The 27,420-nt window shown below is 33.4% G+C and overlaps 1 protein-coding gene across 5 annotated transcripts in view; it reads left to right on the top strand.

The window, feature by feature from the left end:
* The window catches only part of LOC118192048 (calpain-9-like), a 390,870-nt gene that overhangs the window by 226,711 nt on the left and 136,739 nt on the right, over positions 1–27,420 (top strand). The window contains exon 1 of one of the 5 annotated variants that reach the window (XM_085816137.1): positions 24,391–24,509. The exons of 3 other annotated variants lie outside the window; for them this stretch is intronic. The gene's annotated coding sequence lies outside the window, so the exon portion shown is untranslated. Of the gene's footprint in view, positions 1–24,390; positions 24,510–27,420 lie in introns of those variants that run through there. One more of the 5 variants, XM_085816139.1, reaches the window with a different exon arrangement.

Raw genomic sequence — 27,420 nt, forward strand, 5'->3', positions numbered from 1 at the left:
TTCAGCCATTTTTCCGGTACATTTAAAAGCCAGACGAAGGCTGGCAGCGAAGCTGCTAGTATTAATAATAAGTCTTCATTTAAGACACCATACAGGTTGAAGAACGGGGAGTCTCCAAGCTCGCGGAAATCTCTGGTATTCCGCCTCACAAAAGCACCCTCGCAGCAGCAGCAGTTGGAACTGAAGAACTAAAAACTGAATCTGCTGAAACTGAAGGGCTAAAAACTCGCTGAAATTAGAAACCTATTTTGCATCTGCGCAGCTCGAGTGGCGACGTTAAGCAATGATTACCGACAAAGTATGAAATCTTGTATTCTGTAGAATACCTGTAGAATTTTATAGAATACTGAAAACTGGGCAGCAATAAATGAAACAATTAAACATTTCACACATTGCCTAGGCATTCTACAGAATACCAAATGCCAAGCCAGAAAAATATGAAATACATTTCCAAATTACACACAATGCCTAGGGAAAGTATATAACAGTAATATGTGCAGTACACTAGCAGTTGTAATGAACGTGACAAAGGATAGCTTCTACCGACTTGGAATTCATGAAAGAATTTTTAAAACAACTGTATACTAGATCAGAGTTTATTTTATGGTGTAAGAACTTATTTAAATTGAAGATATTCTTGACCACGAAATTCCTTTCCGACCAGTTTCTCAGTCCGATGGAAGTGACCAAGGATTCGTCAAGTGTATGTGTTAAATCAAAGTGCCAAAATGCAAAAGGTCTTTGCTTGAAAAAAGTAATGAAGTGAATTCTAAATGTCATTCAAGCCTACCATGTTGCAACAAATAAGTTAATTTTTAATTTCTTATTTTTTTATATGAAAGTTTTCTTTTCTTTAACAAGGAAGGCATAAATTTTGTTTCGTACAACTTTCATTTTTCTTTTGAATAAAATTTTGAATAAAAACTTTTTAATGGCAATCTTATTTTTGAGGAATGAACGTCTCTGAAATAATAGACTTATAGTGAGTGACCTTTCTTTTATACTTTGCCTAAACAGCATTTGTCATTCTAGAGAATGCCTACGTTATTTTCAAGTCATCGAAATACTGTTTATAGGCATTGGAACAAAGCACTAGCAAAATACGCGTAACATTCGATTTAATGTCAGAGACGTTTTAAAATCTCTGTCTTTTCATGGCCATGTTAAACCTCTGAAAAAAAGAAAAAAAAGTTGGATTGGCGATGTGTCGGGAGAATATGATGGGTGATTAATCAATGCATTTGAATGTTCAGTAACGTATTGTTATACAGACAATGCTGTATGAGGCCAAGCAGTATCGTGTAAAAGAAACCATTGCCCGGAATTAAAAAAAAATCCTTTCTAACTCGCCTTATTTTGTTTCGTGATCAAAAATTCTCCTGCTTGTAAAAACACTGATTGATTTTCAGGGACAAATTCATGGTGAATAAGCCCTTTGTAATAAAAAAATTCAATCATCACATTAGTCTTTAATTTCAACACCCATGCTCTCTCTTTATTTGGGGGGGGGGACTCTTCTGTCAAGAATCCGAGCCACGAATCGTGCACAAGCCTTATTAATTTTCATATTTGCAGTTAAAATTTAAAAATAAGTATATAAATAAATAAAATAATGGCGGGCAATAGCTCGTTTAGGCTTTAACCATTACTAAGGCCAGAAGCGGTGGCCATTTTACCATGGATTCTGCCATGGTAAAATGGCAGAATTCATTTTACCATTTTTCTGCGGGATTCAAACCTGGACCCTTTGGTAGAGCAGTTAGAATTACTAACCACTTTCGCGCCTGGGCGACATTTTCAGTTAAAATAACCTACAGCTTTCCTTGCTTATCCCAAGTATGTCTGAAAGCTGCCGAGTTGTTACACGTTTGTCAGCTTTTACTCAAAACGAATTTTACTCACTTTTTTTCTTATCCTTTGAAGTTGAAAGGCGCCCTATCTTTGATTTATTTTCAGCGCTTTCGCACCGACATTTAAAAGCAATTGTACCACTCATACAGTTGTGTTCTTGATAATGACGAATCACCATATACTGTTCGATGGGTTTGGTTTCTGTAAAAGTGATGACTCACTTTAACTATGTAATCGAAGGCTGTATGTCTAAAGAATGCCTTTGGGGAGGTTTTTCTAAAGAAAATTTGTTCGTATATACGTTACGCATGGGGAGAACCACGGAAACGCCCATACGTAAACCTTTTGCCATGATTCGAACCGGCCCACCAACGGCCGAGCGGTAAAGTCGCTGAAGACTGGTAATTCGGTACGAGGTTCAAATCCCGCGAACGGGCTGGCTGCATGGGTGTTTTCGTGGTTTTCCCCATGTGTAACGTGTATACGAGCCAGTTCCCTTAGAAAGTCCTCCCCGAAGGCATCCCTCCCCTTAGGCAGATAGCCCTCGAGGGTTTGCCGCAATTGAATAACCTAACCTAACATGATTCGAATCCCGGATGTTTAAATGTTATAACGTTGTAACATTTTTCTTTTGTACAATATCTTCTCAAATTCTTTTGTACAATATCTTCTCAGTAAATGAAAATGATTCTCGAGCTTGGATATGCAAACGACAAAAATAACCAGTTTAAACTGACCTTGATAAGAATTGAGACGTCACTCTTTCTACACATGCATTTATTCTTTCACTTTTTTTTATCATTTTAGTTTTTTAATTTGTCCATTTACTAAAAGCGAACGCTGTATATAATTAGCACTTATTTAATTACTCATAAAATTAAATCGTTAAAATGATTTGGAAAACAAAATTATCTTAAACTTACTAAACAACTTACATCTAACAGACAAACATAGTCTTAGAAGCGCTTCTTAATCTGCCATTTTTTATGCTTAAGAAAGTGTTTTTAACTTTTCTGTCTATGGAAAAAGCTAAAACTGTTTTTACGAGTTTTGACTTCCGAACGTATTTTTAAGCTTCATCAAAATTAATATTTTCGCCGTCAAGACAGAATAGTGGTTAGGGGAGTGGGATCCGTTTCGATACTAACGGACCCGTGTTCGAATCCCGGAGTACTTGTCATGGTGTATTTGTCCGTCTCCTCATAGGAGGCAAAGGTGACCCACTATTAGGTGCGTCCATAATATAGTGACCACCGCTCCTGGCCTTAGTAGTAGCCAAAGTCTGTGGGCGGTTTGACGTGCGATTGGGAAAAAAAAAAACAAAAAAAAAACCGAAAGGTTTCAGATTTTAAATTACGTCCAAAAGGACGTTTTTTAACGTTTTGTGTGTTACCTTTATTTATTAAACATCATGTTCTTTGCATAAAATTCAGTTCCATACCAATGTCGCAAAATAATTTTCAAATGAGCCTATCTTTAGAATTTCCGATACATAGTTCGCGCGGTGGAGATAAAAAAGTTCTTCCCCCCCCCCCGTAGATTGTTGCCATTGTTCGCTTTCAAATCGTTGAGTTTGTTACTCAAAAATTCGTTAAAGTTTTACAAAATATGAAATCGATAATAAAACAAATTTCAAATTTGGGCTTCCACATGCCCATATTCGCAATAGGATTACGTCATTCTAAATTCGATTTCTGTATGTGCCGTTGTTTTACCACAATGCGAGAAATATACATACATTTATGCAGATTTTTCATTATTTAATTTCTTCAAATATAATGCAGGACTCTAACATTGGTGGCAACAGTTTGAAAAGTGAAACGGACATTTATAGTGATTCAACGCAAAATCGCAAAACGAAAATAATATAAATTGTTTAATCCTATTTTGTTTTTGTTCTTCACCGATAATTCAATGATAGGTAACAGAGTGCTAGTTCTGTAGTAATCGCCCTATGTATTATTTCTGCAGTAAAATTTCTTTCTTTGGTCTACCTATGCAACGAAGCCTAGCAAATCTGGAAACACAAAAGAAAATAACTTAAAGAGATATTATCACAAGATATAATATAGACTCAACGGGCTAAACATTATGAATACGGAAGAATTTCCTTATGAATTATTTTCACCAGTTCCAATATGTCATAAATTAAACTATGAATTAAACGCATTTATATTTTAACTAAGCAAATTAAAAATTTAAAAAAAATCTGGAAGCTTTTAGATTTTATATTACCCGAAAGGGGGCATTTTTTAAAATTTACACACACATACACATTTCGAAAGCATCTAAGTCCCTTTGGGTTGAAAATATTTAAAAAGAGCATATCTTTAGAATTTCGATGCACAGTCTCGTGCACTGGAGATAAAAATGTTTTATTCCGTACAGTGTTGCCACTGCTCGCTTTGAAACCATTGAGATTTTAATAAAAAATTCGTTAAAAGTTAAAAAAATATGAAATAGATAATAAAACAAATTCCAAATTTAGGTTTCCAGATGCCCATATTCGAGTGGAGGACTACGTTATTCAAAATTTGATATCTTTAGGTACCGTTGATTTTTCACAATGTGAGAAACATACATACATTCATGCAGATTATTTATTATTTAATTTCTTTAAATATAATGCAGGGCTTTAATATTTGGTGGCAACAAGTTGGAAAGTGATTCAAACTTTGGGCTAAAAATCAAGAACTGCGTTTATTCCCTTTAAATTGTTTAGCTTGTTGATCAGAAATTTAAAAGTTATAAAACTTACTCTTTGTGGAATGGCAACACACTTTCACGTCGGAGATTATAGTATGTCATTTCTTGCAAAGGCAACACATTGCTTTTAAATAACCGAATCTGTAGATTCAATTTGAAATAATCTTACAGTTCGACGAATGGCAACACACTGGCGCGCAGAAGATAAAAATGTTTATATTGAGTAGTGGCAGCAGATTACTTTTAAATCGCTAGATTATTCATCATTTAATAATAAAGATACATATATTATTTCTTCTTATATTATTTTTTTGGTATTATAACAGATAGTATTTCTTGTAGCAAAAATATTTCAATTTTGGCAACCTAATATTTCTAGCATATCTCAGGCTTAAAACGCAGTTAGTTGCAAAAATTTAGAAAGACCCAGAAATACAAGCAACTAAAGATTTCCAGGAAATTTTCAGAGCAAGATCTGTCAGCTCCAATATACGTGTAAATTCCGAATGCGCGTCGTAAAACTGTCGGCTGACGTTCTCATTCACACGTTGAATTTATAACCTCTTCCCAATTCCTCCATGTCTAGTTACAAAGTCAAAGAATTCACTTAATAGAATCGTGAATAAGCATCTGGTCCGTTCAACAACGAAGAATGGCGATTTGCACTTGAAAGTTTCCGACATACTAGTTCTCGTTATATTGTTTGGAATGGATTTTTCTTCTTATAGCCTGTCGGTGCCTAATTGCCTGGGATTCGAAAGCGTGACTAGACTGTAGCTATCATGTATTACTGGGCAGGTCTACGCTTTTTGTCATTTCAATGTTTAATCTCAAGTTTTTTCAAAACAAGTCATTTATTTTTTTGGTCATTAATCTATGCTTCGCATAGCTGACTTCTGGATGTAAAGTTGCGTACTCTTATTTCTTATCTCGACATGGTAAGTAATGTTGTGAGCTATTTACTACAGGTCAAATGAATTCTCAATTTTATTGAATCTGGATCGAAATCAAAGAGGTTTCTCGAATGTTGGATGTCTCCAGTCTTTTGAATTCTTGAGTTAATAATAATAATAATTTTAAAAATTCTTAAAGGCTTTAGATTTTAACGGTTTAAGAAGGGTTTGCTAAGCGTTTTTACCCTCTTTGAGCTCGAAGTCTACCAGTCTGCTGTTACAGTCATTCCTACTAACCAATTTATTTTTGTCGTTTTCACTTTATTATTAAATATAATTTTCTCCACACCTACGCCATACACAATTCAACAGGGAAAATAACAAAAATATTAAGAGCAGCATTAGCAGTATACAGAATTCTCGATGCAGCATTAAGTGTTGGCATACCATATTTTCTTCCCCAGTCGTTTCTCAGTTCATCATATCAATATTCAGTTTTATTACCGAGATAGCTTTGCAAACTTAAAAGGAAGTATTGTAATCGCGAAAAGCTTCAGGCAGCATATTTCAACGAAAATATCCACTTTGACCGCTTTCGAATGCAATTTAACCCCTTCGAGCCGGGTAGCGAAAACGCGCGCTTATCGCGGAGGCCGGCAGTGTCTTCCGCGAACGTCTCTCCAGGGCCGGGGGCTTTTTTGCTACTAAGCCTAAATCCATGAAATTTCCGAAGTATCAACGCATTGTTTAATAATGCTCTATAGAGTATTTAAACGGCTTATACTTTATAGATATTTATATATATATATATATACGTTAATTACCTTATTTCTTGTTTAAATGCATATTTTACACATTTTATTTTAATTACTCACCATTTTATGACTTTTAACATTATACATCTGAAAACTAAATATATTACTTAAAATTCTCTTTTCGTATGAAAAATTTTAAAACAGGGATCTGCACACAGTCCTACGTTACATTCCTTGAACTCGTAATAACTCATTTGTCGTTTTGGAGGATTTTTCCGGGAATGTGAACAAACGAAGCATCGTCGTCTCATTTTCTTATCGGTCTCTTCCGAACAAAGTTTTGGAAAATGTCTTTCAGTTAATCTTTCAGAATCAATATCAGAATATCAGAATTTCAGAATCAATATCTGAAATATTTTGCATCATTTCTGCTATTTCATGCTCTGTTAAACATTTTCGAAGCTTCGACATTGAAACGGTAAAAACAGAAAGAATTCACGTCTAACAAGATCTAATTATTTTCTAAAACTGAACTGTAAACCGAAATACTCAACGCTTTAGCGCATATAAAACTTCTACTTACAATAAACAACTACCACGTGCGAATAAAGTGCGATTTAAGTGTGTGTGTGTGATTATGGCAAAGCCTCGAGGGCTATCTGCCTAAGGGGACGGATGCCTTCGTGGAGGACTTTCTAAGGGAAACTGGCTCGTATACACGTTACACATGGGGAAAACCACGAAAACGCCCATGCAGCCAGCCCGTTCGCGGGATTCGAACCTCGGACCGAACTACCAGTGTTCAGCGACTTTACCGCTCGGCCGCTGGTGGGCCTTAAAGTGCGATTTAAAGAGACGTCATAAATCACGCCATTCGGAAACATTTAGTTCCCCGTTTGTTTATATAATCAAAAACACGTGTATGTGAGTCATGCTTCTCTCATTTCGAGTAGAAGGTCTAAGGTACATGTATCTGAAACCATATGGGCATACAGTGCCATCTTGTGACAGAAATTATAGTTTGAAAAACGTTCCAAGGTACTGGCACAAATACGTGACATTCGGTAGAAAACGCAACATTGCTCTGGCACGCCTGCGTGTCAGCCGGTAGATAAGTGCGTTCGTTGCTGGCACGTATACGTGACAGTCGGCGCGAAGGGGTTAACGATGTTTTTGCGTGATATCTGTACGTAAGGACAGAATAAAAGACTCTTTTTCTCCAAAAAAAACTAAAAAACTGCTTTAAAATAAATTCTGAAGAGAATTTTTCATGGCGTACGTACGTACGTAACTCGCGTAACTCAAAAACGAGTAGCCTCAGAACGTTGAAATTTTGTATATAGGACTGCTATAACGTGTAGATGTGCACCTCGTATTTTGGTTGCAATCGGCCGCACCAAACGTGTATAAATATATTTATATATATATATCCACTCTGTTACCCGGCTCCGTGATCTCAGTTTCTTTACTCTTATATGTTTGTAAATTGTACATTTTTTGCTTTAAAAATGATTGAATTATGTTGTTTTTATCTTCCGGTTAAGGATTTTATGCCTTTAGTAAATCTGTATGCAATATTTTTAGAATTATCAACAATTTTAAACTTGTTTAAGTGCCGCTAAGCCTTTTCTTATGGCGGTCATTGATTGTTTACATTGGAAACAGCAGAGGAGTGGATTTGTAGCTAAACTAGAGAAACTTAGCTTCGCAACAACAAAGATAACGACTTCATTTATTATTGCCAATTAAATCATGCTTAATCCTTTCTGGAATTTTTTCGAGGAAATAAGTGTTTAAGATTTACTTCGTAATTTTGAATATAGATATTTTGAGTTTTTATGTATTTTTGCCTTGTCGCGAAGTGAGAACTGAATTAATTGAATGATAAATACTCAATCGTCTGTGAAAAACTGTTTTCTTTTTCGTTTTGTTTGCTTAATTTCTTTTATACATCATTCTAGCTTTATTATAGTATTTGAATAGAACATGTGGCAACGATTACATAATTCTATTCTTTAAATGATATAAATGTTGTGCATTCTGAGTTATAATATGAACGAAATATAATACTGTTAAGTGAATGTAGCACCAGAGTGTCGCTATGGTAAAGAAATACTAGAGTGAATTTTAAAGAATGAAATTTTTCTATTGTGGTTTATGCGCTGTCGGCGAAGTAGATTTAATTTAATCCAATAAATTTAAATGAAATGCAAGAAAAAATGCGTATAATTTAATATTCCGTACAAGGAATTCATGTGGGCTACACATCAGATTTTTTTATTATTATTATTAGCGTGTGTTAACGTGTGTGTGTTAATTTTATTTATTAAAAGTCATGATATTCCTATTTACTCCACATAAAAATTCAGCTCAACATTGAAATCGCCAGGTGTTTAAAAACAGCTGTATTTAGGATTTTTGATAAAGTGTCTCGCGCGCTGAAGATAAAAATGTTTTTTTTTTTTTTTTTTTTTTGTTGTTGTTTTCCCTCACGATATTGCCACTTTCAATCACGATATTGCTCGCTTTCAAATCGTTGAGTTTGTCAATCAAAAAACTCATTTAAGTTTTACAAAACATGAAATAGATAATAAAACCAATTCGAAGTTCGAAATTCGAGCTTCCAGTTGCTCATGTTCGGGTGGAGGACTGCGTTATCCAAAACTGGATGACTCTACGTAACGTTGTTTTTTCGCAATGCGAGAATGCATAGATTCATGCATATTCTTCATTATTTAATTTCTTAAATATAATACATGAAACATAATGTGAAAAGTGATACGCCGTTAATAATGATTCAACTGAGGATGTTTGAATAAAAGGAGTAAGCCTTCTCGCTATGTTCCTTGCAATGAAAATGAAGCCATGACACGTCACGGAATGACGTCACGACTTACCATGCATGGGCCGTATAAGAGATGCCTTATAATACTTCTTATAAGGTCCATGTTACCATGCCCGCCGCCAAAGGCGAATTTCTGTTTGATTTTGTTTACATTCTAATCGGTGTTGTCTATATGTTAGCTATACCTCATTCAACATTTATAAGTTTGCTTTTCTAATTTTGATACCTAACATGAGTGATTTTTTTTACTTAGTATATAGAACAAGGACTGCAAATAACCGTTTGAAATTTAATAAAATCTAAATACATGAAAATGTATAAATGTATGCTTGTGAGACCTAAAAAACCAATGTAAGTTTCAGGGGTATTTTGTGGAAATTGTGCCTAGAGACACTTTTCTGAGACTGTAGACTTTGATATTTGCTCTCAAAATCAACGTCATTTTATTTAACAATATGTTTCGAAGTCTTATTCGTGCTCTGTGTGGCGGCCATGTTAAGTCATGAAGCCACGTTATTGACATTTTCTTGGCTTCACTTTTGTGACAATATTCATCTATTCTAACCTCCTTGGATTCAACGCAGTCGTTTCGAGACTAATATTCCATTGGGGACTAACGTCCCTTTTAGGCTAGTAATGAAATTATTTACTTGATATTAAACTTTTCAACTAAAGCAAAATTTAAATCTCTGTTCACTGGTAAATAGATTCAGCAGTTTAAGTCTTAAATCTACATTTTATTCCTATTATTATAAAATTAAGAATCTTTATGTATGTATGTATGTTTCTCGCATTGTCGAAAAATGGAACCACCAAAATGTAAACACACATAGTGGTCCTTCCAAACATGTGCCTCAAGAAGCCCGAATTTTAGATTTCGAAACTGTTTTTCATTTATTTCGAATTTTGCACGAATTTAATAAAATTTTAAGTAACAAATTCAGCGATTTAAAAAGCGATAAGAAATATGGGTACTATTCCGTTTTGAGGGCCGTAAAAAAATTGCAGCGAAAATGTACGCGCAAAAGCGCCAAATCCAGCAAACGCGCCCATTTAACAGTGCGCCTGATTCTAGCGTACGCGCTGATTTCAGATTGCGTAAGTTTATATAATTCTATATTTCTTAAGACGACATTGAAATACTAGTTTAATTTTTAAATCTTTTTTTGATTTTAAATCCTTTTTTGATATCCTATGGATTTAACAATTTGGAAATTGCCCATGACGAATAGTCGGCAATAGAATTTTGGGTAAAGTGCAGAATCACCAACTGCTTGACGCGATTTTAAGAATTGCACGTACTCGGTATCCATGTGCACATCGACCTATTTTTACTCAAAAAAAAATCTTAGAATTGCACAAAAATGGCACTGCGCACACCCTTGACTTTTTCTATGTACACATCGACCTATTTTCACTTAAAAAATAAAAGAAAATTGACAAAAATCCAGTTGTTTTTACCCTTGTAAAAAGCGGCAAGCAAATAAGTGGGCGATTCTGCACTTTACCGAGAATATTTTCAAAGAAAAGGCATCATTCATTATAGAAAATTACGTTTGAACAACCAACGAGTTAAAAATATGCTTTAGCGATAAGTCGGTAGCGAAATAGCGATGCAGGCATCCATTCACTTATGTTTAGCAATTTTTATATAAATTATAATAATGATCTGAAATAGTTATTTACCCTTATGCTTTCATTCAGTCATGTTTAGCCTTTTTCATATAAATTATAATAATAAAAATGTATTATATGAAATTAACCTTTCATCTAAATTAAAACATCAATCGTAGATAGTTATTTACTATTATACTTCCTTTCTTGCCGCAATTATTAGGGTTGCCGCAATTATTTTTGGCAGCATTGGCATCAACAATAGTTTGGCGATTTTTTTACGGCCCTAGAAACCGAATAGTACCGAAATATGTTACCCTATGTCTTTCAAATTAGTCAACAATTTCAGAGATTTCAAAGAAGTGTATTGGCACTTCCCGAAACAGCGTGCATACGGATTCGTCATGCATTGCGTGCACACAGAATCGATGATAGCTTGATAAAATTTATTTCACCAAAAGGAACAATTTACAGTTCTGGAACTTCCTACGAAAATACTCGTACAGCTGTTCTCAGTATCACAGAGCACAGTCAGTAGTTGACACTTCAAACTACTAAGAACGTTAAACACAAAGCATTGCAAAGCGCATCTAAACAGCGAAGCCCACACGGTGTTATTCCAATAGCTGTAAGTCTACTCTGAGCTGAAAAATTGAGAAACTGATGCTCTCCGCGATGTTTTCTGTTCCCCCCCCCCGCCGCGGCGAAATCCCAATTATTTTCAACTTCTCGAAATTACTGGAAAGCATATACTTGATAATAAGTTAAATATAAGGACAGGATGCGGTTACAGTTACATATAAGGATCAATTACAGTTATTCCATTCCAATATCAGTTAGTTATAGTGGGAAAGGACTAAAATGTCGCCAAATGGTCACCAAGTTTGGCGCCTGCTGGCCAAATTTGGAGACAGAAATGATTCACCAGAACTGCCACGAGCTTGGCGATATCTCGCCAATTTTGCCAAGCAGCCATTTACTTCAATATTAAATACACTTGCACCTGTAAGCTCGTTTTTCCAGCAGAGCTTCATCTCTTTTAAGCATTTCATATTGTATTATGCCAAAAATACTGCAATTTCACATAAAAGTTCTCGAAAATTATTTACATATATACGCAAGAAAAATAAAGAATATGTAAAAGATTAAATTAGCAGCGTAAATTCATTTCCGTTCTCTATTTCTAAAAATACTAACCCCTCTCTGCACTGCGTCATTTCGAGATTATTCTATGTCATATGATTCTTACGTAATTAGGATGATGTAAATGGAACTAAAACTCGGCCAGCCAATAGTCATTTTAGAACAATATTAACTGTCCAATCAAAATGCTTTGAGAACCAAAACTAACTCAGTTTGATATAAGATTTCATCCTGAACATTACGCACTTGCTTTCCACGTTTTGGCCTAGCTAGACTGCTGTCTGTCTGCTGCTGCTTTCTTGCTACAAAGTTATCAAAAACGTAAGCGTTTTGGAACATGCACATTTAATGTGCCGACGTGTGTGTAGCCGTAACATGTTGCTGAAAATAAAACTGAAGATTTAATCTGCCTTCGCCTCCAATTTCCAAGTCTTTATGTATCAACACTTCTACACCATCCAAATTCCTGCTCCTGCATATATTACATATATATATAGAATTCGTAAGAATATTATCTTTCATGCACTCGTGCGTTGCGAAGCGAAAAGCGTAAGACATTTAATTTCTCTTTCAAATTTGATATATTATTATTTATTAACAAAGTAAGCAACTAAAAAGAATAAACTTACCTCTTTAACTCTAATTATTTATTACTAGCTAGCGTAAATATAGTTGCAAAAATGTTTCCCGAATATTAATACGTTGTATTTACCTTTCCATAAACCAATAGTTTAAAGAAAGAAAGTTTGTTGATGAAGCGTCATTAACTGGAAACCAGTTTTTGTGGCCCGCTGAGTAGTCTTATCCCTGCAAAAACGTGGGGGTTCTAACTTCCAGATTCTTCGAATATTTCTCGTTCGCTTACAAAAACTAGTGAAGCTTAATCAGAAAGATAATCATAGAGTAAATGTCTAATGGACTGTGGTCGAACTTCGAGGTTAATCGTACAATTTCTCTTGGCATGCATGTCATTTAAAGTAAAATTTTTAACATTTTTATTGTCAGTAAAGCTGTACTTTGATGATTATAGATGCTTTTTGACATTCTTCCGAAGTTCTCTTCTTCCTTGTCCCCACTAAAAGGTGATAAAATATAAACACAAAGAAGACAACACAATTAGTCACACTGTGAGAGTAGGGATTGAAAAAGTTAATTAGTTGAATAAACGTAGTGGCTATGTAAGTACAGAGGCTGTTCACACATTTTTAGACGACGTGTATTGTATTCACATAACTAAATTACATAAAATTCTTTTTTTAATGTTGTATTTGACATCCCTTATTCTGAACTATCTTTCGACACCGCAATTTCCAGGATAATAATGGCTTTTGAAGTGGCAGAAGAGGTATTCTTTCCCATTCCTCCCGAACAGCTTTCCAGAGTCCAGTTAGAGTTTTGGGACAACGTTTGGATAATGCAGTTTTTAAAAGTCCGAAAGCACAAAAATCCATAGGTGACACATCGGGAGATTTAGTAGGGATATCAGTGAAGGGTATGGCCTCGATACCAGTTTTTTGTTCCATTTCTTTTAGGAAATTTACAGTGGATTTTGATGAGTGACTGCTAGCTTTTTCCTGATAGAGTCTCACAGATGGATGGCACTGCGGGTAAAGCGATGATATTTCATTCAGTTAATATATGTTCCTGATAGTATTTGGAGTTAATCTTGACATTTTTTTGCACTCTCTTTATTTTTAACTTGCCATTATAAGAAAAACCGGCAACAATCATGATTCCCTTAGAAAAACTTTCTTTCGATTCTTTGAACCATGTACTTAAATTTTTTCTCCCCTTTTATGATAATAAATGGCTCTTTTTATGTTACAATCATTTACATACACCCATGCTTCATCTATTGTAACAATTGTTTTCCATTTTTCTTTGGATAAGTGTTTCTCATATAGAATTCTGCAGCGTGTCCTGCGTCGAGCGACATGCTTTGGAAGAAGACGATGCACATTGCGTTTTTTCGCTTTCTTAAGATTTATGTCAACGTTTATCATTTTGTTTACAGTGGACACCGAGCATTGTAATAATTTTGGAACTGTCCTTTGAGTAGGGGGATTTTCTTTCAACATTAAACAACGTACCTTTGCAATAGTCGAAGATGTCCGTTTTTTCCTTTGATACTTGTTTGGAATTTTTGTCCCACTTGAGTCTCCAATTTGACATTTTGTTTCTTTCTTGTTGATGGTATTACCTATCGACGCTTTAGATATCACAAAACCATGACTCTCACATCGTTTTTGGATAACGGAGTATGCATATTTCTCTTCGGAAAGAGCGTAAATGTAACCTTCGAACCACTGCTTTGTTAAATTCTCCATTTTGAATAAAAACAAAACTTTCAAACCACAGACGAAAATTTTGACTTTTAAAAACATAGTACAATTGCAATTACTTCTTTTGCAGCAAACGATGTTTTAATTACCGCTTACCAAAATCGTCTAAAAATGTGCGAACAGCCTCTGTACTGTATGTATTGTATATGAAAGACGGATATATATGTGTGTGTGTAATGAAAAAGACGTAGCAATTTTGATGGCGTAGAACGTAGAATGTTGAACCCGTAATAAATAACAAAGTTGGCAGTTGACGCGGATTAAATATTCATCTTTATTTCAGTCGACATTTGCGGCCGCAGTTGGCATTCTAATCGTGCCTATTTAAGAACATTACATTTTTGATACTGCTGCAATAGGAAGAGAACAGAGAAACAGTGTCTTCTGCCAATAGGATGAATTGGAAAAAACTGCAACGAATTGGCGATGGTTCTGTGTGTTCTAATAACTTGGTGAAGCTTTACTGCCTTATTAGATTGATGACACTCGAATGAAGACGTAGCCATAAATTCCATGCATAATTTTATTGCTTGATAATTAGGACAATTCTTAGGGCACATATTCTTTTTCTTTGCATATGGTCATTGTGGGTGCGCAATGCATCCCATAGTTTTATACAGATTATATTGTTACGTTTTTCTTCTGACACCAGATGTTGCGTTATTTTCTTTTCACTCATGTTCGTACGAGGTTCGTGTGAATTTGGATTAAATAACGACGACAGCATTTGATGAAATATCGAAACACACATTTTTTAGCCAGTGCTAATCAGGACAGCTCCAAAATCACGTTACAGTCGTCAAATAACTACTATAACCACGCTGACACAATCAGCGACACAGCCTTCAGGTTCTCAGGCTATAACGGTGGAGACAGCTTTACTGCAAAGCACCAGAGTACAGCTCCTGACTCTGTTCGGTCGTTCTCGGAACTCCACATACTCTCGAATCTCTCCACACTACATCTCAAGATGCACTTGATGACACACAGAGCACAGCTCCCGAATCTTCAGTTCAGTCGTTCGCGGAGCTCAACACGCTCTCTCGACGAAGCACTAACAGCAATATACGTCTGAAAATTGTTCGAGCAGCCTCTGTACTGTTATGTCCTCTTACGTTAAATAAACTATTAAATTTTACTAATTCTCTGACCTTTGATTTCATACCCAGTGCCGCTGTTAGTATATTTTAATGATTAACAAATGTTAATTTTCAACAGCTAACTGCAAAATGTGTTTTTGTCAAAATGAATAACCTAACCTAATCAATTATTTGAAAAACTTGCAGATGAACTAAGCAGTGCGAAGATTAAAATTTCCTGTTACTTGACCTCGAATTTACTTTACAGAGTAGTATTTTACAGAATATTCGAATTTATTTTATGAATTTAATTTCCTAAATTCAACACAGATTCCTTTAAAAAATAGAATTTTATATATAAAAAAATTGCTATGTAAAACTTTTTTACAATCCTTCAGAACTATGGTTCAGTTTTTCTATAAACTTAATCAGAGAGCTTTATAGAATTCTATAAAGGTTTAGGTATGGTTTATGTAAATAGATATCCATAGAGAATGTACAGGTATAATGTGTCGATATTCTGTAGAGATTTGCATATAGATTGCATAAACATTTCTTCAGAGTTTCTAAAGGTCCCACGGATAGAATCTTTTAGAATGTATAGAATCAACTAACAGAGTTGTACTGAAAATATTAAATCCGTTTTCAGAAAATTTGGCTATAATTCTAAATTCTGTAGAAAATTCCTTGGTTTTTTTTTTCTATAAAAGGTCCTTTGAAAGTTTTGGAGTCTTTAAAAGCATTATACAATCAACAAATTATTCTTTTGGGATTAAAAAGAAAAAAAAATAAATTTTGCTTCTTTAAACAGATTTTTTTGACCTTGTCTAAATTTTGAAATAATCTATTTCATGAAGGGGGGGAGGGTGATAAAAACTTTCGCAACAGATAAAAATTGTCGGGGGGGGGAGGGGGGATAAAAAAATTTTCCAGTGTCATATTGATTTAAAAAAATATTTAAATGAAAATTAATGCATTTCAAATAGTAGTTAAGCTTAATTAAAATTATGAAAACAAATCTGTTATCAGGGTACATATGTAATAATTAAAATCATTATTTTGAGGTATTTTTATGATTTAAATTGATTTTTCGCTTTTAGAAGATTTCATTATTTTTTTTTATTATTGTGTAACCAATACTGTATAAAAAAATTACACAAGTCAGAAGATGAAAGTCAGAAGCACAAAAACGTTAAGCTAGAAGGTAAAAGGCCGTAAATTTCCATTCAAAAATGGTTCAACACTTATGAATATAAAGTACTCATTTTCTCACTTCTATACCCCACATAGTCCATCGTAAATTGAAAATTTGTTTTGATTACAAATGGGTTAGCTTTGCAGATTTCTATCGAATAAAGGCTTTATTAAATTTTTATATGGTTTTAAAAGCAACATTTCAATAGAATTTTGCTCTGTGAAAGCTGTATAAAACTTCTGCAGAATTCCGTAAAATTCTATAGGAATTTGAGTTCTGTCAGCATCTATAAAAATTTTTCGTAAGGATTCACGCGTCACTTGTTCAGCTGATTTCTTTTCTAAAACAAAAAGACAGGATATAATCAATAGTTTTTTCATTCCAGGTAATTAACATGCAAGTGATGAGTTTGTCCAAACTGGTCTTGAATTATTACTATTGTTCTCTTTCACGTCATATGTTTTTCTGAAACAGTAATTAATTTAACTTACCGACTCCACCAGAGATAATCAAGGTTACGAATCTTTGGAACTCGACAGTAGATATCGGAACTGAAATAATTAAGTTGAGGATAGAATGAAATGAAAAATAAAAGTCAATAAAATAGAGAAATCACAGCATCTTACTACACTCTTCGCAATGATTTATTTACGAACATTATCTTAGTTTTGCATTTGCATATTTATTTTTTATTTTACAGTGCAAGGCACTTAATTGCATCTTTCTATTTTATAACTTTTATGAAACTCGATAAATTGTATACCTTTTCAACAACGCCCATATCCATAGTTAAGTTATTTTTATGTTTATTGAGAATCTTAATTTCAAGGAAAATAAAATAAGGAAGATTAGCGGCCATTGATGGTTATAAATCATAACACAAGACTAAGAGGCGCAGTTTTTTAATTTTGGTAATAGATTCTTATGTATTTTCAGCGCTGAATCCGAAAATCGCCTTTTCTCTTAACGATTGCTTCAGGATTTTTTGCAAATCGCAAATTAATTTTTTTGAATCGAGAAATCACGAAAATATAAGTAAGGTAGACTTGAAAATTTTTTCTTAAAATTTCTCCCCCCGATCCGTCCCTGTGTAACTGTAACTGTGTATGCTTTCCAGCAATTTTGAGAAATTGAAGGTACTGGAAATTTCTTGGCGGACGGGGGAAAACTATATATAACCAGAGTTTGAAGTGATAATTACTGATTGTGCTCTGTCATACCGAAAAGAGCTATACGATTGCATTTTGGAAAAGTTCCAGAACTGCAGTGTTTCTTTTGGAATAAAAAAATTTCATCAGGCTACATCGGTTCTGTGCGAATTCAATTCATTACAAAACCGTACGCATGTAAAATGAAAACTTTTAAAATTTAAAGCAAAATTTGTACAATTTACCACCATATAAGAAGAAAACAGAGTTCATCGAGCCGGGTAAGAGGATGGGTGTGTATATATGTATGTATATAAGTACGGTGCGGCCAATGGCAACAAAAAAAGAGAGGTGCACAACTAGATGTTATAGCAGTCCCATATACAAAATTTCAAAGTTCTACGGTTAATAGTTTTCGAGTTATGTGTGATCCATCCATACGTACGTACATAAAAACGTCAGGGAAAAAGTCCTTTCATAATCCGTTTTGGAAAAAGGAGTCCTTTATTATGTCCATACATACAGATAGCACGCAAAAACATTGTTCAAATGGATTCGAGAGGGGTCAGAATGGATATTTCCTTTGAAATTTGATACCTGAAATTTTTTTGCGCTAAAAATACTTCCTTTGCTTCATCCAAGAAGTAAAAAGGCCGATGCTGCAGATTTCAGCACAAATCTCTAATTTCCTGGTATCTTCTTATTCTCTCAGTGCGGTGCTGACGACATGCGTTTACGATCGTAAATGAGGGGAGGGTCGCTACTACTTTGAGGTCCTTATTTTAAAGTGGCAGACCATAGTCACGTCATTCTCTCAATTACTTACTTCATTGTGTGCTGCATATCTGCTTCTATCTTTTTGATTTCATTTCTTTATTTCCTCATTGTTTTGTGAGTGTCTGTTTGCACCATTTATGTATACAATTATTGGCCATTTAAATATTCCAGATTTCCTCTAAGTCACAATGATAATTTAAGTGAAAACAGACATGCTTGTTTAGCCTGTAACTGAGAAAATAAGAGAAGACAAAAACAGTCAAGGAAATGTTACGCAATAACATTTCACAATGCACACATATCATTAATTCAAGCAACAACTATTATAAGTGTATATGTTACCGTGAAAGACCGAAATTGGAGAATGTCGACTTTCACCAAATACGTCGGTGAAAGATCGAATATTTCTTTACATTCTTGTACATTCGGACCCTCACCGGTATATGTCGGCAATCACAGATATGCTCTGGTGTAGGTCGAAAAGAGAGGAGTATATGTACACGCTGGCCATTCCAAAAGGAAATGTTCCACAAATAAATGCAGTTGTAAAAGCCAGGGCCTCTTGTGCAATTCAAAGTGTCATAATAGTTTAAGTTATTGCAATAAATAAGATTTGAATCACATAATTTAGTAAGTTTATAACTTCTATTATTTTTCTTTCTCATTTTGAATGTACTGTGTGTTTTAAGTTCTTATATTCTTAAGTTCTTATTCTGAGTCTCACATGCGCGAATGAATTGCGGAGAAGGAAATATTATATTCTTATATGTTCATCATTCACCATTAGTACATGGTGAATGTCGACATTGACCGGTGTAAGTCAGAAATAAGAGTATTTGGAAAATATTTCGGACATACACCAAGCGACTATGTGAATGTTTACATTCACCGGTGAAAGTCGACATTCTCCAGATTTTCGGTGTTTCACCGTAACATATACAAAAAAGAAATATTCATCAAGGAGGAGCTCAATACAAGGGCTTCCTTGCAAAAATGCTTTAAAGATTTCTCTTAAAAAATGCAATATTAAACTTCTTTAAAATCTTATGGCCGAATTTTCTATCAACTAGCTCACAGATCTGTAGAATTCTATAAAATTTACCATATAGCTTCTGCAGAGTTATGTCTACAGATTACGTGGAGGATATGTGTAGATATTCTACAGAGATATGTGCGAATATTCTATAAAAATATTTATGAAGTTTCTAAAGGTTCCGCGTAGAGAACCAGATATAATGTGTGTATAATCATATAATAAATCTCTACGGACAGTAACCGATTCAATTTATAAAAAACTGACCCATACTCCTAGAAAATTCTAAGCAAGCTTTAGTTTTTATGAAAGATCATATGGAAGTTTTTGAGTATTTGAAAGCTTTATAAAATCCGCAAAATTTCTTTTCGCGAATTACAAAAAATGATTTAAATTTTCATTTATGAAATGAATTATTTAACCTAAACTTTGAAATGATTCGTGACATGGGGAGGGAGAATAAAAACGTTCGTCGTGAACGGATATTTTTCTTTTAAAAAAATTGAATATTGTTTCGATTTAAAAAATACTTAAATAAAAATTAATACATTTTAAATAACAGAAAATTAATTAAAATTAAGAAAATGTTGTTCTTATCAGGGCTACTTACGTAATAATTAAAATAATTTGTTTTCAGGAATTTCAGGAACTTTTAACGACATAAATTTAATCATTTAATTAATTTTTAACATTTAAATTGATTTTACGCTTTTATATAACCTTTATATTACGTAATGAAAACTCTGCAAAAAATTGCACAAAATTCTATATAAGTTTAGAAGCTAAAAAATGTTAAGCCCAGAACAAAAAAGGAAAATATCAATTGAGGAATGACTGAAAAATATGAAAGAAAAACGTTTAGTTTTGTTGTTCTATATCCTGCAAGGCAATAGTCTAAAACTTAAACTGCACGTGAGCCGTATAGAGGACATAGCATATGGGCAGAATTGCTGATGGGCCAGAAAATTTTTACTTCCTTGTAAGAAGTATAGCAATCGCGAAAAATTTCTTATATCATATTTCAACGGAAATACTTATTTTCACCGTTAACGCATCCATATAGACATTTTTTTTGCCTGACGTTTAAGCGTACGGACACAATAAAGAACTTTTCTGCAAAATTGTCAAATGGATTTAAAATAGATTCAAAAGAAATTTTTCGTAACATCTGCATCTCGCATAATTCAAAACGATTAGGCATAGAAAGTTGAAATTTTGTAATGGGACGGCTATAACAACTAGTTGTGCACCTCCCTTTTCTATTTCAATAGGCAGTATCAAACGTACATATTTATATACACACACATACCCATTTCCTTAGTCGGCTTAAAAGTCCTTATTCGACTTTTATTTTTGCAATCGTTTGTATTCATATACTTTCAATTGCAGATATATTTTAAATGATGAAAATGTTCGTGTTTTGGCTGTATCAAATTGGAAAAAAATTCGATAAGGTACGAAATCTAATAACTTTTAATGCGATGTCCGTGTTCCTATACTTATATTTCGGAAAGTTTTGTACTCCTAATGAAAAAATAAAATTGTAAGAAGTTTGACTCCCGTTCGGCAAAAATTAACCGCGATATATAATTTCAAAATTTGTAAGTTTTGATGTCACTTTCAAATTGCCTAGAGGGAACTATTAATTAAGTTAGAATAATTCGAGGAAATAAGTTAAAATAACGTACAGCAAAAAAACGTGTATAATTTAACAGGCCGTAACGAGAAAATCATGTCGTGTCGACGTCAGTTTTTTAAAAATTTTTTTATTTACAAAATAAAAAATTTTATTATCAAAACAAAAAATATTTAAAATGAATTTTAAGTATGTATAATTAAATATTTTAGTATTATGTATTATTAAAATTATTCAATATTTATCGAAACATTACTAATAATATTGCAGTATCGCATAAGAGTTAAAATTAATTTTTATTTTCTATTTGGTACCTGCAATATAACTTTGTTAACGTTTATTTAAAATAGTTTTAATACGTTTACTTAATCATAAAATAACTTATTTTAATTTGAGCTGTAAGAAATTATGAAAACTTTCTTAACTTTTTAAAGAAAATTCTCAAAGTAGGACAAAACTTGAGAACAAATAATGACAACCTAGCCTCTTTCTCTTATTTATGAAACTTTTCTTTGATGAACAAATAAAAATGCATATGTTTGTGTATAAATAATTATAAACATTCTTATTTGTTACTGCAGCTTGACACTTGATGGCATGTCAATTCTGATAAAGTTAGTATGGTATGGTACATTTAATTATGGCAAAGCACACGAGGGCTATCTGCCTAAGGGGAGGGATGCCTTCGTGGAGGTTTTCTAAGGGAAACTGGCTCGTATACACGTTACACATGGGGGAAAACCACGAAAACACCCATGCAGCCAGCCCGTTCGCGGGATTCAAACCTCGGACCGAACTACCAGTGTTCAGCGACTTTACCGCTGATAAAGTTGGAGAGAAATTACTAGAAACTATCTTCTTCGCGGAATGTTGTTACTCTCTCTCTCAATCGGGCTCTTTATTAATTTTCTGCTGTGAAAAAGTGTGTTCACATATAAATGTATACCCAAACAAAGTAATTGTTCTTAGTGCGAATAACTGAGTTAATGTTTTTACAAATACAATTATAAAGAAATCTGTATCTTCAAATCTTTGAATAAGATCTATATCAGATTATAAATTAATTAGCTCCATTTATAGATTTCCTAGAACGTTATTCCAGTTCGTTTTTAATGGAAATGAAAATAATGTGAACTTGGACTTCAAATAACTAAAATCTTTGGAACAAACACCGTATTTGCAACAAATATGCAACAGAAATGTCTTCGCAGACCACGTGAAATTGCTTCGGGGGGGGGGAGGTTGATAAACGACTCGCGGGCCGTTAGTTTGAAACCACTGCCATACAGTAATCAGAAACTGAAAATTTACTTTGAGTTTAAAATTTTAGAGATTTCTGTGGAATAACATTCCACAAATGCTTTTTAAATTTCTATTTTATAAAGCAAAATTTCGGTAGAATTTTGTTTTGTCAAAGCTTTATAAAATTTCTATAGAATTTTGTAGAGAAGCACTTCACTTGAGGATTACCTGTGAAATTCTTGAGGAATTTCTGTAGAATTCTTTTCTGACAAAACTTTGAAAATTTGTATAGAAAGTGTAAAAAACAATTGTAAAAGTTCTAAAGAATTTTGTAGGGAAGCATTTCAGTTGAGGATTACCTATAAAGATCTGTAAGAATTTCTATAGAATTCTATTTTATTAAAGCTTTGTAAAATTTCTATAGAAATTTATAGAGAAGCATTTGAATTGAGAATTAGCCATGAAGTTATCTGGGAATTTCTGTAGAATTCTGCCAAAGCTTTATAAAATTTCTATAGAACTTTATAGAGAAGGATTTCTTTATAGAGAAGGATTGAGCATTACCAATAAAAATTCTGTAAGAATTTCTGTAGAATTCTGCTTTGTCAAGGCTTAGAATTCCATTTGGCAAAGCTAACAATTTAGTTTTGTCAAAATTTTGTGAAATTTCTACAGAAATCTAAAGAGAAGCATATCAATTAAAGATTACCCATAAAGTTCTATAAGAATTTCTATAGAGTTCTGTCTTGTCAAAGCTTTATAACATTTCTATAGAAATTTATTCAGAAGCATTTCAACTGAGGATTACCTATAAAGTTCTATAGAAATTGCTGTAGAATTCTGTTTTGTCAAAGCTTAGAATAATATTTTGTTAGAGCTTTGCAAAATTTCTATAGAAATTTATAGAGAAGCATTTCAATTGAGGATTACCCACAAAGTTCTATAGAAATTTGGAGCCGACCAGCGGCAGAGCGGTAAAGTCGCTGAACACTGATAGTTCGGTCCGAGGTTCGAATCCCGCGAACGGGCTGCCTGCATGGGCGTTTTCGTGGTTTTCCCTATGTGTAACGTGTATACGAGCCAGTTTCCCTTAGAAAGTCCTCCACGAAGGCATCCCTCCCCTTAGGCAGATAGCTTTCGAGGCTTTGCCATAATCACACACACACACACAGAAATCCATAGAAATTTGTATAGCATTCTGTTTTATCACAGATTTGTAAAATTTCTATAGAAATTTATAGAAAAGCATTTCATTCGATGGTTAAAGTTCTATAGGAATTTCTCTAAAATTCTGTCTTCTTAATTTTTATAAAATTTCTATAGAATTTAATGGAGAAGCTTTCAGTTGAGGATTGCATATGTAATTCTGTAGGAATTTCTGTATACTTCTTTTGTCAAAGCTTCATTTCACTTGAAGATTACTATAAAGTTCTGTACGAATTTCTACAGAATTCTGTTTTGTCAACGTAAAATTTCTATAGAAATGTATAGGGAAGCATTTTAGTTGAGGGTTACCTATAAAGCTCTGTAGGAATTACTATCAAATTCTGTTTTGTCAAATCTTCATGAAATTTCTATAGAATTTTATGGAGAAGCTATTCACTTGAGGATTTCCTATGAATTTCTATAGGAAATTCTGTATAATTCTGTTTTGTCAAAGCTTCATAAAACTTCCGTAGAATTTTACAGAGAAGGATTTAAGGATTACTATAGAAACTTCTATAGAGCATTATCAACCTGTGTAAGACATTTTCGTGAAGGCATTCCCGAAATTTGACCTCTCTTTTCGTTCGGCACAATAAATAGATATAAACAGAGAGTATCCATCAGATACATTGCGAACGATAAAGGGTTTTAAATACTTCACATGCGACACATACTTATCTATTTTGTCCTCTTAAACTCTTATCCCACGCGCCACAATTCTCGAAATAGTAATAATGATTAGCTGTCTTAAAAAAATGAAATATCAATTGGCAGGGAGATTCTTATCAATTTGTATGCATCCGGGAAATGGTAAGGATGAAATTTACGTGTCATCTCGTTCCACCTTCGAAGCGTAAAGACCAGGCAAGATAAAAAATAGGGCACTTTTGGTTGGTCTGTCTCTTCTGCAACCGACAAATGTTATCTCGAGACAGAGGAATATATTTAAGTTTCGTATTAACTTCTGTTTGGTCATTCAAGCGAATATTTCATTGGGTGATATCATGCGTAATCTGGTTTCGTACTGCCGAGCAGAACGGTGAGGTAGTATATGAAGTTTATTCTCATTAAAGTAGATCTTGTTGTTTCGATTTCAGCCATTTTTAAACAGTATCTTATGTGTTCATCGCTTGTTAAGATGACTACTATAATCTGATGTTTGCAATTAATCGAATCTATAGCAGAAATTCTTAAACTCTGGCCTCTGAACGCTCAGAAATATACCAGTTGATAATCAGTGCCCATAATTGATGATTCCAAGTGAAATTTTGTGAGCCCAAAAGGGGTTATTAGTCTCGAAATGGAATCACTATAAAAGTCTGAATCTGTTTTCAAATTGTTCCCACCAAATATTATAGCTCTATATTATTCTTAAAGAAATTAAATAATGAAGAATTTGCATGTATGTATGTATGCTGCTCGCACTGCTCGACGGTAATTAAAGCCATTAAATTTTGAGTAACCTAGTCGTCCATCCGAATATGGGCACCTAAAAGCCGAGCCGGAATTTTGAATATGGAAATGTTTTTATTATTCATTTCATATTTTTTAAAACTTAAATCAATTTTTTGTTATCAAACTCAACGATATGAAAGCGAGCAAACGCATTACTGTACTAAATAAAGCATTTTTATCTCCTACGCAAGAGACTGTATATCGGAAATTCTAAAAATATATCTTTTTTAAATATTTTGTGATTTTGTTGTTGTGCGAAGTGTAAGTGCCAAGAAAATGATGCTTAATAATAAATCTAAAAAGGTAAAAAAAAGGGGGGTTAGAAGGAGTGTACAATGTACTAAAAGTATCGTGCAGTGCCAATTAATTTTCATCGTAATCGATTTCTAGAATTGTACCAATCTTGATGTGAAATTTGATAAAACTCTAATAAATGAAATTACTTTTAACTATTGTATATGTACTCTCGGGATGAGAAAAATAGTTTCTTAATTTTCGTAAACTTTACTATTATTTAAAATGTATTTATTTTTGCTTAAATGTTCTTTTTTTAATCGAAACTATACTGACATTTTTTATTAGGATAAAAGTTCCATCCGTTTCGAAAGCTCTTACCTCTCCCCTCCCTTCATATCATAGAATATTTCAAAATTTAGGTTTAAAAAATTCTATCTAAAAATAAAAATTTAATTCATTCTTTTTAATTCCCTTCAAAATTTTGTTTGGGGGGGGTTATTATGCTTTTAAGCACTCGAAAACTTTTATATGATCTCTTATTGAAACTTGAAGCAATGAAAGTTGTTTAGAATTCTTCAAAATTATGGCCCAGTTTTCTTCAAATTGGATCTTATGTTTTAAATAGAATTCTGTTAGTTGCTTTTATGCACGTTTTATAAGTTCCCATACATGCGGCCTTTGGAAACTGTGTAGATATTTATAGAACCTTTGCATGAATCCCTATACAATATCTACACTATCTCTAAAGAATGTGTTTACATAACTCTACAGAAGCTATATTTGTAATTTTATAAAACTCTGTGGAGGATGTTTATAGAAGTGGTAGTAGGTTTCATTTTTTTCCCCGCAATACTTGAAAGGTTATATTCTCCAGGCAGATGTGAAATCTTTCCGAATACTAGTTTACGACTACAGTAGAATTAAAATCAAATGAGATAATAAAAACATAGATATTAAAATTAGATATAAATAAAACTCAGATGATGTCAGATGTGAAACAAGAATAAAGAAACAATTTAAACAAAAAATCAAAATTAAATAAAGCACTGTCTTTGTCAGGTACGTACATAAATTGGTATTGACCTCTTTCCCGATTATACGCTCAACGGGCACGTCACATTCGTTAAAATGTTTCAGGCGAAGACTTTTAAAGTATGGACATTCTATTAAAAAATCTGATTTGGACACCACATGACATCCTTGAACGGCCTATTAAATTATACTTTTTTTTTTTTTTTTTTTTTTTTTGTTTGCTGCATTTCATTTAAACTTGCTTTCTCAAATTTTGCCTGAGAGGTACCTTTCATTCAGTCAATTCAATTGTTACTTCGAGGCTTCATTAAAAATTGTAAAATAACTGAAAAGCATAAAACACAAAATAAAATACTTAAAATTAAGAGTTCCTAAGCAAAAATAAAGCAATTCCGCCAACGTGCAGTAAGACAAAATTTCCGGTGCACAAAATTAAAAGTAAACTTCTGGTCCCACTGTGGAAAAAGACACTGGTGCACCGACTGACTTAATTCACTGTTTTACTAAGAGTTTCAAATGCAAACAAATGGTGGCTTCGTTAGGCTTAGAACCACATACACTTTTAAATTGTTTCTAATTCTACAACTATTGCATGCAGATTAACTAAAGGCATAAATTCTTTTACCGGAACATAAGAAGAGCATAATTCAATAACTTTGAAAGTTAAAAAATATGCAATTTACTGACATATAAAAATAAAAATCCTGAGCTCACCGAGCAAGGTAACAGAGTGGTTATATATATATGTATATATACTTACTTTTGGTGCGGCCGATTGCATACAAAAAGAGAGATGCAGAACTACATATTATAGCAGCTCCATATACAAAATTTCAACGTTCTGAGGGTACTCGTTTTTGAGTTATACGAGATACATATATACGTACGTACAGACGTCACAAAGAAAATCTGTTCTGAATCCTTTTAAATCCATTTTACAATCCGTTTTGGTAAAAAGTTAGGCAAAAACATCGTTCAAATGGATTCGAGAGCAGTCAAAATGGACATTTTCGTTGAAATATGATACGCGAAATTTTTTGCAATTATAATACTTCCTTTCTTTCGTACAAGGAAGTTAAAATGATGCACTGACATAAGAGCATTGCAGTTTGAACAACGAGGTTCATTCTCCCCTTTTTATAGGTACCTCGTCCGCTTTTATATCCACATGTCCAAGAACCCAGCAATAAAGGATGTTGCACTGACAGCTTCTTAGTTTAAGATTGAAGCT

The sequence above is a fragment of the Stegodyphus dumicola genome, chromosome 4, assembly GCF_044657685.1.
Source record: "Stegodyphus dumicola isolate Sdum_Otavi_A_Nest chromosome 4, ASM4465768v1".
Taxonomy (NCBI): domain Eukaryota; kingdom Metazoa; phylum Arthropoda; class Arachnida; order Araneae; family Eresidae; genus Stegodyphus; species Stegodyphus dumicola.